Source organism: Phacochoerus africanus, chromosome 3, assembly GCF_016906955.1.
Source record: "Phacochoerus africanus isolate WHEZ1 chromosome 3, ROS_Pafr_v1, whole genome shotgun sequence".
In the NCBI taxonomy this organism is placed as follows: Eukaryota; Metazoa; Chordata; class Mammalia; order Artiodactyla; family Suidae; genus Phacochoerus; species Phacochoerus africanus.
The window spans coordinates 197,675,666-197,686,940 of NC_062546.1; the positions used below are offsets into that span (position 1 = coordinate 197,675,666).

Here is an 11,275-nt window from a genome sequence, read left to right on the forward strand (position 1 = left end):
GAGAGCGGAGTTTGTCCCCGTCAGGTAATGGCACTTCCCCAGGCCTGAGCCTGAGGTGGGTACCAGGGTTCTAGAGGAAACATCGAGAGCCTCCCCCCTCATTCCAGGGGGTGGATTACTCGGGGTGGGAACGCCGAAAGCAGTGCCACATCCTTGCTCAACAGTGATGTTGAGGCAACGGTTCTGGCAAAGCTGAAATCTAATAAGAGTCGAGGGCGTCAGGGGCTGTCCGCTCAGCCTGGAAAAAAACATTGTGTCAGGCAGTCCAGTGCCCCTGTGGTGCTCCATTCTTGATCACAAAATTGGCACAATAAGACTCATGAGGAGTTCCTGTTGTGGCTCAGCGGGTTAAGAACCCCCACTAGGATCCATGAGGATGCGGGTTCGATCCCTGACCTTGTTCAGTGGGTTAAGGATCTGGTGTTGCCACAAGCTGCAGCTTAGATCACAGATGCGGCTCGGATCTGGTATTGCTGTGGCTGTGGTATAGACCTCTAGCTGAAGCTCCAATTCAAGCCCTAGCCTGGGAACTTCCCTGTGCTGCAGGTGTGGCCCTAAATAGAAAAAAAAAAGACCTATGATAGAGGGCATATGGTGGTGTCAACAGAGCTGTACTTCAGGGAGCCCCAACCGTTGAAGGGAAGACTGAGTCCAGCCAAGAAGGCCCAGTCCCAGGGCCATGGCCCAAGGGTGACTAGAAGCAAGTCTTCGTGTCCCCAGGACCCTAAGGTGAAGGGCATGGTGGCCTGGCCAGGAGGGATTACCAGCCCCCCTTTGTAATGAGCCTGGCCCAAGCAGACCAATCTCCCCTTCCGGGAGGGTGGAGTGGGCCTGAGTGCACAGCCAGCCAGCCACGGATCCAATAAAGCAGGGATTATTGGTTAATTTAACCAAAAGACAAGGAGTTCCCGTTGTGGCTCGGTGGTAACGAACCCGATGAGTATCCATGAAGATGCAGGTTTGATCCCTGGCCTCACCCAGTGGGTTAAGGATCCAGCATTGCCCTGAGCTGTGGTGTACGTCGCAGATGTGGCTCAGACCACGAGTTGCTGTGACTGTGGTGTTGGCCGACAGCTGTACCTCTGATTTGACCCCTAGCCTGGGAACCTCCATATGCTGCAGGTGCGGCCCTAAAAAGCAAACAACGCCCCCCCCCCCCCCCGCGAAAAAAAAAAAAACCTGGAACACTTCCAGCGCTTGGATTTGCTTTTATGGGAGAATCCTCCAACTTTGCTCACTGGAGACCCGGAGATAAACCTTCCACACTGTCTGGGGGACACGTCACCGTGCGATGGCCCATGCACAGAAATGATTGAGCTGCTGTTTTTTTTTTGTTTGTTTTTTTGTTTTTTAGGGCCGCACTAGCCACATATGGAGGTTCCCAGGCTAGGGGTCAAATTGGAGCTGTAGCTGTCAGCCTGCACCACAGCCACAGCCACAGCAGGTTCTGAACCCACTGAGCCAGGCCTGGGATCAAACCCACATCACAGTAAATACTAATCAGGTTCTTAACCCGCTAAGCTACAATGGGAACTCCTTGAGCTGCTGTTGGGATTGGATCCGAAGAAAATACCGGAAGTAGTTTCGTTGTCACGTGGTGTGACACGTTCCAGAAAGGATGACATTTCTTTTAACATTTTGAAGCGGGTCCTGGAGGGAACCGCCGCCTCGCCCGTCCCAACGTAGGCGCCTTCTTGCTCTCCTCACTGTGGGCGTGCTGGCGCTTCCAAAGAACTCTGCCTTTCTGAGTTGCCTTTGCAAAGGATAAAGGCTGTGGACATTTTGGAAGCCGTAGGAAAGGTCTTTGCCAAATAAAACTTCGCCTGGGAAGAAAAGCTGCCTTCTCTGCCCAGACGGACCTCCTGCAAAGCAGATCTTGCAGACGTAGCGATAAACCCGTCCGTGTCATCATCCCTCAACACACAGGCAATAAAGACCTTTCCGACCCAAAAAAAGATGTTTTGTCAACGTGCATAAAAGTCAGCGTCCTCAGAAGCAGGTATCTCCATCACTGCATTTGAAGAAGCTCATCAGGACGTGGGAACACGGCCTACGAATCGCTTCTCCCTGGCTTTTTTCAAAGGCCCAGGGCTTTGTTCAAACTAACAGCAGACGGCTTGCTTTTTTTTTTTTTTTTTTTTGAAAGAAAATGAAAGCCACTTCTGGAAAGACTTTGAAGGAAAAGATTTCTCCTTGGATTGGTTTATTTGGCAGATATTTTTAATTGTTTGAATTCAGCGTGTTCCCATTCCAGGGCCTGAAGTCGCCGTTTATGAGGCTACTAAATATTGACAAACGGACAATTTGGAAGGAGACTATAGCGCCAACGATATCTTCGCAAGTGATCCGGGGCTGGGGAGGTGCTCTCCCAGGACACAGAGCAGACACGAAATGCTCCATTGATTTCTTTGCAAAGGGAAATTTACCAACTCCTGGCAACATGTCATAACTCTTTTTTCAAACTTTAGGGGGTCAAACTTGAACCACGAATCTGTAATTTGTTTCTTTCTGAGATAATGTGTTTCTGAGTTGCAACCTTGGTAAAGATGAACTCATTTGTCTTGGGACAAAAATACTTAAACAGGAAGTTCCCTTGTGGTACAGCGGGTTAGGGATCCAGCGTTGCTACAGCTGTGGTGCAGGTACCCACTGCGGCGAGGGTTTGATCCCTGGCCCTGAAACTTCCAAATACCTTGAGCAGCCAAACAAATAAAGCAAAATTTTTTTTTAATAAAAGAATTCTGGGAGTTCCCATTGTGGCGCAGTGGTTAACGAATCCGACTAGGAACCATGAGGTGGTGGGTTTGATCCCTGGCCTTGCTCAGTGGGTTAAGGATCCGGTGTTGCCATGAGCAGTGGTGTAGGTTGCAGGCGTGGCTCAGATCTGGAGTTGCTGTGGCTGTGGCCTAGGCCAGCAGCTGTAGCTCCGATTGGACCCCTAGCCTGGGAACCTCCACATGCTGAGGGAGCAGCCCTAGAAAAGACAAAAAGACAAGAAAGAAAGAAAGAAAGAAAGAAAGAAAGAAAGAAAGAAAGAAAGAAAGAAAGAAAGAAAGAAAGAAAGAAAGAAAGAAAGAAAGAAAGAAAGAAAGAAAGGAAAGGAAGGAAGGAAGGAAGGAAGGAAGGAAGGAAGGAAGGAAGGAAGGAAGGAAGGAAGGAAGAAAGAAAGAAAAAGAAAAAGAAAGAAAGGAGGGAGGGAGGGAGGGAGGGAAGGAAGGAAGGAAGGAAGAAGGAAGGAAGAAAAGAAAGAAAGGGAGTTCCCGTCGTGGTGCAGTGGTTAATGAATCCGACTAGGAACCATGAGGTTGCGGGTTCGGTCCCTGCCCTTGCTCAGTGGTTAACGATCCGATCCGGCGTTGCCGTGAGCTGTGGTGTAGGTTGCAGACGCGGCTCGGATCCCAAGTTGCTGCGGCTTTGGTGCAGGCCGGTGGCTACAGCTCCGATTCGACCCCTAGCCTGGCAACTTCCATATGCCGTAGCAGTGGCCCAAAGAAATAGCAAAAAGACAAAAAGAAAGAAAAAAGAAAGAAAGGAAGGAAGGAAGGAAGGAAGGAAGGAAGGAAGGAAGGAAGGAAGGAAGGAAGGAAGGAGGGAAGGAAGGAAAGAATTCTGGTTCTGGTATTCTTTGAGAAAAGCCTGTCTTCTCCTATGAAAGCAAGCCCTGGAAACTTAGATATATATCTTTGCAAATCAAGATTTTCAGCATTTATACCATTGAAAAGGAAAACTGACATTAATTGGATGTTCAGAATTGTGTATTGTCTTGTCAAAGACCACCCTGTAATATAACTTTTTAAAATTTTTATGAATTTATTTTTAAATTGTCGTTGGTTACGGTGTATGTAAATTACAGGTATAATACAGTGATTCACAATTTTTAAATCAATACACTCCTTTTATAGTTATTATAAAATATTGGTTATATTGCTTGTGTTGTACAATATATCCTTGTAGTCATAGAGTGTATTTTTTTGGTTTTTTTAAATTTTATTTGTCTTTTTAGGTCCACACCTGTGGCATACAGAGTTTCCCAGGCTAGGGGTGGAATCAGAGCTGTAGCTGCTGGTCTATGCCACAGTCACAGCCACTTGGGATCCAAGCCACTTCTGCAACCTACACCAAAGCTCACAGCAACACCACATCCTTAACCCACTGAGCGAGGCCAGGGATCGAACCTGAGTCCTCATGGATGCTAGTCAGTTTCGTTTCCACTGAGCCACAATGGGAACTCCTAAATTTTTTATTATAGTTGATTTACAATGTTCTGTCAATGTCTGCTGTACAGCAAAGTGACCCAGGCTTACGTATATATACATTCTTTTTCTCATATTATCTTCTACCATGTTAATGTTTTATTTCAAACTAAATAACAGCTTTCACACTAAGAAGTCCTTAAAATTTAACTTTAATTTGCTTACACGTTTTTTTCCCTCATTTTTGGTTTCTCCAAAGCATATGGAGCTCCCAGGCCAGGGATCAGATCCAAGCTGCAGTCTTGACCTAAGCCAAAGCTGCAGCAACACCAGATCCTTAAGCCACTGTGCCAGGCCGGGGATTGAACCTGAATCCCAGGGCTCCCGAGATACCACCAATCTCGTTGAGCCACAGTGGGAGCTCCTGCTTATACATTTTTTAAGTTAATGTATAATTTACATTCGATAAAATGCACAAATCAATGTGCAGTTTTATGAGTTTTAACAATTGCCTACATCTGTAACCACCGCCCCAGTCAAGATATAGACGGGATTTCCATCAACCCAGAAATTCTCTTGAGCTTCTTTCCACTCAATCTCCCCTCATCCCCAGAGGTAAGCGCTGTTCTAACTTCTAAAAGGAGTGGTTTTGCTTGTTAATTCTGCCTTCTATCACTTTCTCTCTCTATATATATCTTTGGAGGAGGTTTTTTAGGGCCGCACCTGCGGCATATGGAGGTTCCCAGGCTAGGGGTCCAATCAGAGCTGTAGCTGCGGGCCTACACCACAGCCACAGCCACGCCAGATCCAAGCTGAGTCTTGTGACCTACACCACAGCTCATGGCAACGCTGGATCCTTCCCACAATGCGAACTCCCCTTTTTCCTTTTAGAGTGGAAAGACGGACACAGAAAGTATAAAGTATTTTTTAAAAATACTATCTGATGTTCCTTGGCGGCCTAGTGGCTAAGGATTCAGTGTTGTCACTGCAATGGCCCAGGTAGCTGCTGTGGCTCAGGTTCTACCCCTGGCCTAGGAATTTCTGCATGCCTAAGGTACAGCCAAATAAATTATTTTATTTTATTTATTTCTGTCTTTTTGCCTTTTCTAGGACCTCACCCATGGCATATGGAGGTTCCCAGGCTAGGAGTCTAATCGGAGCTGTAGCTGCTGGCCTACACCACAGCCACAGCAACGCCAGATCCTTAACCCACTGAGCGAGGCCAGGGATTGAACCCGCAACTGCATGGTTCCTAGTCGGATTCGTTAACCACTGAGCCACGACGGGAACTCCATAAATAATTTTAAAATAAAATAAAATACAAAATGCTTTTTAAAAATACCGTCTAAAACGAAACAAACAAAAAATACTGTCTAATAGGAGTATTGCAATCCTAGGAATCAAGAAGACAAATAATAAAGAAATTGAATTCCAGAGTTCTCCTGTGGCCCAGTGGGTTAAGGATCCAGTGTTGTCACTGCAGTGGCTCGGGTTGCTGCTGTGGCACAGGTTTGATCCCTGGCCTGGGGATCTTTCATATACTGTGTGTACCACTAAAAACAAAAAAGAAAAAGAAAAAAGGATATTGAATTCCATGTTATTAGCAGTTTTGCAACCAGTTTGGCCCTAAGGATAGTAGTCAGCTTGGGAATCTTATTTGGGGGTCTGATGTCTACTGCTTAAGGTATTTAAAACACTGAGAAGGTGACATTAGACTTTTTAATTTTAATTACATATTCAGAATAAATGTTGATGAAATAAGTTTGCAATTAACAGTTAAATACTTAGGGACATCTAGGAACTCCTGTTGTGGCACAGCGAGTCTGACTAGTATCCGTGAGGATGCAGGTTCGATCCCTGGCCTCGCTCAGTGGGTTAAGGATCCAGCATTGCTGTGAGCTGTGGTGTAGGTCACAGATGAGGCTCCAGATCCCGAATTTCTGTGGCTGTGATGTAGGCCAGCAGCTGCAGCTCCAAGTCAACCCCTAGCCTGGGAATTTCCATATGCCACACCTGGGGCCCTAAAGAGCAAAATAAAAATTTTAAATAAAAAAAACTTAGGAGTTCCAGTTGTGGCTCCGTAGTAACGAAACCCCTGAGGATCCATGAGGACATGAGTTCAATCCCTGACTTTGCTCAGCGCGTTAAGGATCCAGAGTTGTCATGACCTGCGGTGTAGGCGGAAAACTCAGTTTGGATCCTGTGTTGCTGCTGGTGTAGGCCAGCAGCTATAGCTCCGATTCATCCTCTAGCCTGGGAACTTCCAGATGCTGTGGGCGCAGCCCTTAAAACAAAAAACAAAAAACAAACTTACAGACATCTAATATACTAAATTAATGTTTTATTAGTTGTACAAACAATGTAAATATTTGAGTGTCGGCTGAAGGCAAGGGAATGCCAGTTGCCCAATAAACATAAAAGATAGATAACAGGGCCCTAAACAGGGTGGATTTAATGCTGGATACTCCTCCCTACACAGGAAGTCTCCCTGTACCTTAATGAGTTAATCCACTGATTGGGAGGTCAGGGTTAGTTTCCCACCACACCTGCAAAGACCCTCAGGACACACCATTCACACTCGCAGCTGGGAATCTGGGGACTAAGGTGAGCAGATGCTGATGCAGCTGCGCCTGCCTGGCTCTAGTGCCTCCAGCGATGTCCACCCTGTGCAGCTTACAGAAGGTGGTCGTGGGCTCGTCCGCAGAGTGGGTCTGAAGCTGCCAGAAGTAGGCTCGCAGAATCAACATTCTCCCAGGCAGCTGCTCCACCAAGCGCATCAACCCCTTCCTGCAGCTCTGGGATCTTCCGTTTTGTAAGAGTCCGGGGACATCGTGCTTGTAGGGCAGGTGTTGCAATTGCATTGGTGGCAGTGGTACCCTCCCCCACCATCGGCCTGTTCCCGCAGCCCGGGCAGAAGAGAAACATTGCAAGTGGGCACTCTCGGGCCATATTATTTTATTTAATGTTGCTCTAGGGATTACAATGTGCTTTTTGCTTGTTTGTTTGTTTTTTGGCCCCACATGTAGCAGCTTGATGGGGGGTCTCAGGACCAGAGATTGAACCCAGGCTGCAATGGCAAAAGCACTGAGTCCTAACCATTAGACCACGAGGGGACTCCCTACAATACGTGTCTTTAACTTATCACTATTTACCCTGAATTAACATTATGTTAGTTTAAGGAGTTCCCTGATGGCCTAGCAGGTTAAGGAACCCCAGAATACACGAATTTTGAAATCAGGAGTTCCCACTGTGGCTCAGCAGATTAGGAACCCAGCTAGTATCCATGAGGATGTGGGTTCAATCCCTGGCCTCGCTCAGTGGGTTAAGGATCTGGCATTGCCATAAGCTGTGGAGTAGTTCACAGGCTTGGCTCAGATCCAATGTTGCTATGGCTGTAGCGTAGGCCAGTAGCTACAGCCCCGATTTGACCTATAACCTGGGAACTTCCGTATGCTAAAGGTGAGCTCCTAAAAAGACAAAAAAAAAAAAAAAGGAGAGAGAATCTTAAAATCATGTAATTTCATTTACTCACTTCCCTTAATTTGTGCTACTTTTGTCATGTATTTTCCTTTTACATATATTATAAACCCCAGAATATAGGCATGGCTTTCGGTTTGGCAGTAGTCTTTGAAAGGGAATATCACTTCTTATTTCCAAGGCTCTTATTTCTTCCTGAAGATCCAGATTTCCCTGATATAGTTCCTTTTCAGCCTGAAAAAATTCCTTTAGCATTTCTTGAAATGTAAGTGTCCTGGTGATGAGTTCATTCAGCTTCATTTGTTTGAAAATGACTTTTTTTTTTTTTTTGCTTTTTATGGCCACACATGTGGCACCTGAAAGTTCCCAGACTACAGATCAAATTGGAGTTGCCAACAGCCACAGCAATGTGGGATCCAAGCCATGCTTGGGACCTACACCACCGCTCACGGCAACGCTGAAACCTTAACCACTAAGCAAAGCCGGGGATCGAACTCACGTCCTCATGGACACTAGTCAGATTCGTTACCGCTGAGCCACAGTGGGAACAGAATTCTCGACTGATGTTTCTCCTTTAGCACTTTAAAGATAACATCCATGGCCTTATAACTTTCCTGATGAGATTTGGCCATCATTCTTATAGATGGAACATGTAATGGGTCTTTTTTGTTTTGGCTATTTAAATTTTTGTGTTTTCAAAAATTCAGCAATGATGTGCTGGGGGGTGTGTAACTTTATTTTGGGGGTCTGTGGCTTGCTTTTCATCAAATTTATTTTTCAGCCATTATTTTTCTAAGAGATTTCTGCCTATTCATTTTTCCCTCTCCATCTTGGACTCAGTTACACATGTTGGACAACTTGATATTGTCATTGAGCCTCTGTTTTTTTCCCAACTTTTTCTTTGAGCTTCAGTTTGGATAATGTAGGAGAGGAAATACATCTTTTCCCTCTACCCCTCTAAGTTCTTAGCTGGAGCCCTATCACAAAAGACAGATTAAAAGAGAAAAGAATGATAAAGTTCCCATCGTGGCTCAGTGGTTAACGAATCCAACTAGGAATCATGAGGTTGCAAATTCGATCCCTAGCCTCGCTCAGTGGGTTAAGGATCCCACGTTGCTGTGGCTGTGGTGTAGGCCGGTGGCTACAGCTCTGATTAGACCCCTAGCCTGGGAACCTCCATATGCCTCAGGTGCAGCCCTAGAAAAGACCCCCCAAAAAAAGAGAGAGAAGAATGTGAATTTAACATGTTTTATGTGGCATGGGGGACTTCATAAGGAAATGAAGACCTAAGAAGTGGTTAAAGCCGAATATTTCATTAGGTTTGATGAAGGGTGGAGAGTTGTGGGTAAACTCAGCAATAAAGGGTGCGGGCTGAGCTTAGCAAACTGGGGGGGGGGGGGTTGGCGGGGGACAGCAAGGCCTGTCCCTACACTTTCCTCTTGGTGTCCCTGTCTTCAGAGAAATGGGTGATCCCTCCCTCTGGGTATATACGAGGGCACCTCTCACAGGAGGGCCTTACGACCTGCGTCAGGGGGTCAGAAAGTTCTCCCTGCACCTGAGATATTTAATGATTCCTTAGCTTGAGATATTTAATATGCCAAGATGTTATATTTGGGGGTGGCAGGTTTTGAACTCTGTAATTACAATTTGTCTTCTAGTTTACTGATCCTTCCTCCTGCTAAGCCTTTCTGGTGAAATTTTCTATTTATACATAAAATACATATAATACATATCATTTTTCAATTTCAGGAACTCCACTTGTTCTTAAGAGTTTCCATCTCTCTTTCACTCAATATATTCAACTTTTCTTGTAAATTTTTTTATGGCCACACCCATGACTATGCAAGTACCCAAGCCAGGGGTCAAATCTGAGCCACAGTTGTGACCTCCACCTTAGCTGCAGCAACACATCTTTTAACCCACTGCGGATCAAATTGGAGTTGCAGCTGCTGATTGAACCCACACCTCTAAGTTGGTTTCTTAACCCACTGTGCCACAGCAGAAACTCCCTTTCCTTCTAAACTCAACATATTTACAATGATTAAAGTTCTTGCCTATAACTTCCAACATGAATTGTGTATTTACTTGTCTCTTGATAGTATTTTCCTATCATTGCATGTGTGGTGTTTTTGCTTACTAGACATTCTGTATGACACATTAGGGTCCTGACTCTTAGCTCCCTCTGAACCCTGTTGCAATTTGTTCTACTAGGCAATTAAACTCCCAAGATTTCCCCATTGATTATGTAGGAGCTTAGTTTTAGACTTTGCTAGGCTGAGTCTATTTTGGTTTTGTATTTTGCCCTTAGTTTAAGGCTCAGTCCTTAGGCCTGGAATATGCTATTACTTCTAAAGTTATGGCCTGAGTTTGAAAGAAAAGCTTTAAGCATTGTTTATCAAACCCTCATAACTGGGCATAACTTGAGCTCCAAACTTCTCTCCATCTGCTGGTTTTTTTTTTGTTTCGTTTTTTTGCTTTTTAAGGCTGCACCCTCAGTATATGGAGGTTCCTAGGGTAGGGGTCCAATCAGAGCTGTAGCTGCTGGTCTATGCCGCAGCCATGGCAACGCCAGATCTGAGCCGAAATCTGTGACCTACGCCATAGGTCAGGGCCATGCTGGATCCTTATCCCACTGCGCGAGGCCTTCTATCGAACCTGCAACCTCATGGTTCCTAGTCGGATTTGCTTCCGTTTCGCCACAATGGGAACTCCCCAAACTTCTCTCCAGTACCAGGTAGCTCTTGGACCTTGCTGCTGTATTTCTCCCCTGCGCTCAAGAGAACCTTGCCCTGCTCATCAACTTAAGACTCGTTCAAGAAATCGAAGGCAATTAGTAAGCATATTTCAGTTTTCTCCTCTGTCTCCCTCATCTCCAAGAAAATCCCCAACCTGACATCTCAGATTTCCACCTCTATGCCCAAAGAATCATGGGACCTGGGAGGTGGGGGAGGGTGCCCTTGAGGGAAAAGCTGGTTAAAGGTACATCTCCCCCAGGGTCCCTGCCTTTCAAGGATGCTCTCTGCTCCAGTTTCTATCTCATATTGTTTGCACCTTCAAAGCCTTCAGATTTGATTTTTATATTTTGTCCAGAGTTCATAATTAAAATCAAAAGGAGGGTTAGTCCATTACCAGAACCCAACTCCCTAAATCTATCTTAATTGTAAATACACCTTATCTAATGCACTAGTGAATAACATATTTTAGTATTTTTAAAATCTTGAGAGCCTACTATGTGTCAGGGACTGTCTGAGGCTCATGGAAAACAATGAACAAAACCAAGTCCTTCTACTCAGGTTCCTTTCATGTTTCCATGTAGGACCAGCAGCAGAGGCACCTCCAAGCCTTTCTCCTCCGTCACAAGGTTACCTCATGCGGCAAATAGCCACTGGATCCACATATTACACTGGATAAAATTCTGAAAAGCTTTAATCCCAGGGTTATTTTCCTCTTTACCCAGCCCACTGTCAGAGCCACCACTCATTTCCTGATGGTGGGAGAGAAAGAAGTTTTCAGCAGCAAAGTGGAATCTGTCGGATGCTGTAGGGAAGCCATAAGCTAAGGTAAGACCACCCTCTGGACTGGCAGCCTTAGTGAACCCCAGCTGG

The 11,275-nt window shown here is 45.5% G+C and overlaps 1 pseudogene; it reads right to left on the reverse strand.

The window, feature by feature from the left end:
• Positions 1–6,517: 6,517 nt before the first annotated feature.
• LOC125122299 (DNA-directed RNA polymerase III subunit RPC10-like) lies at positions 6,518–7,466 on the reverse strand (annotated as a pseudogene).
• Positions 7,467–11,275: the final 3,809 nt, after the last annotated feature.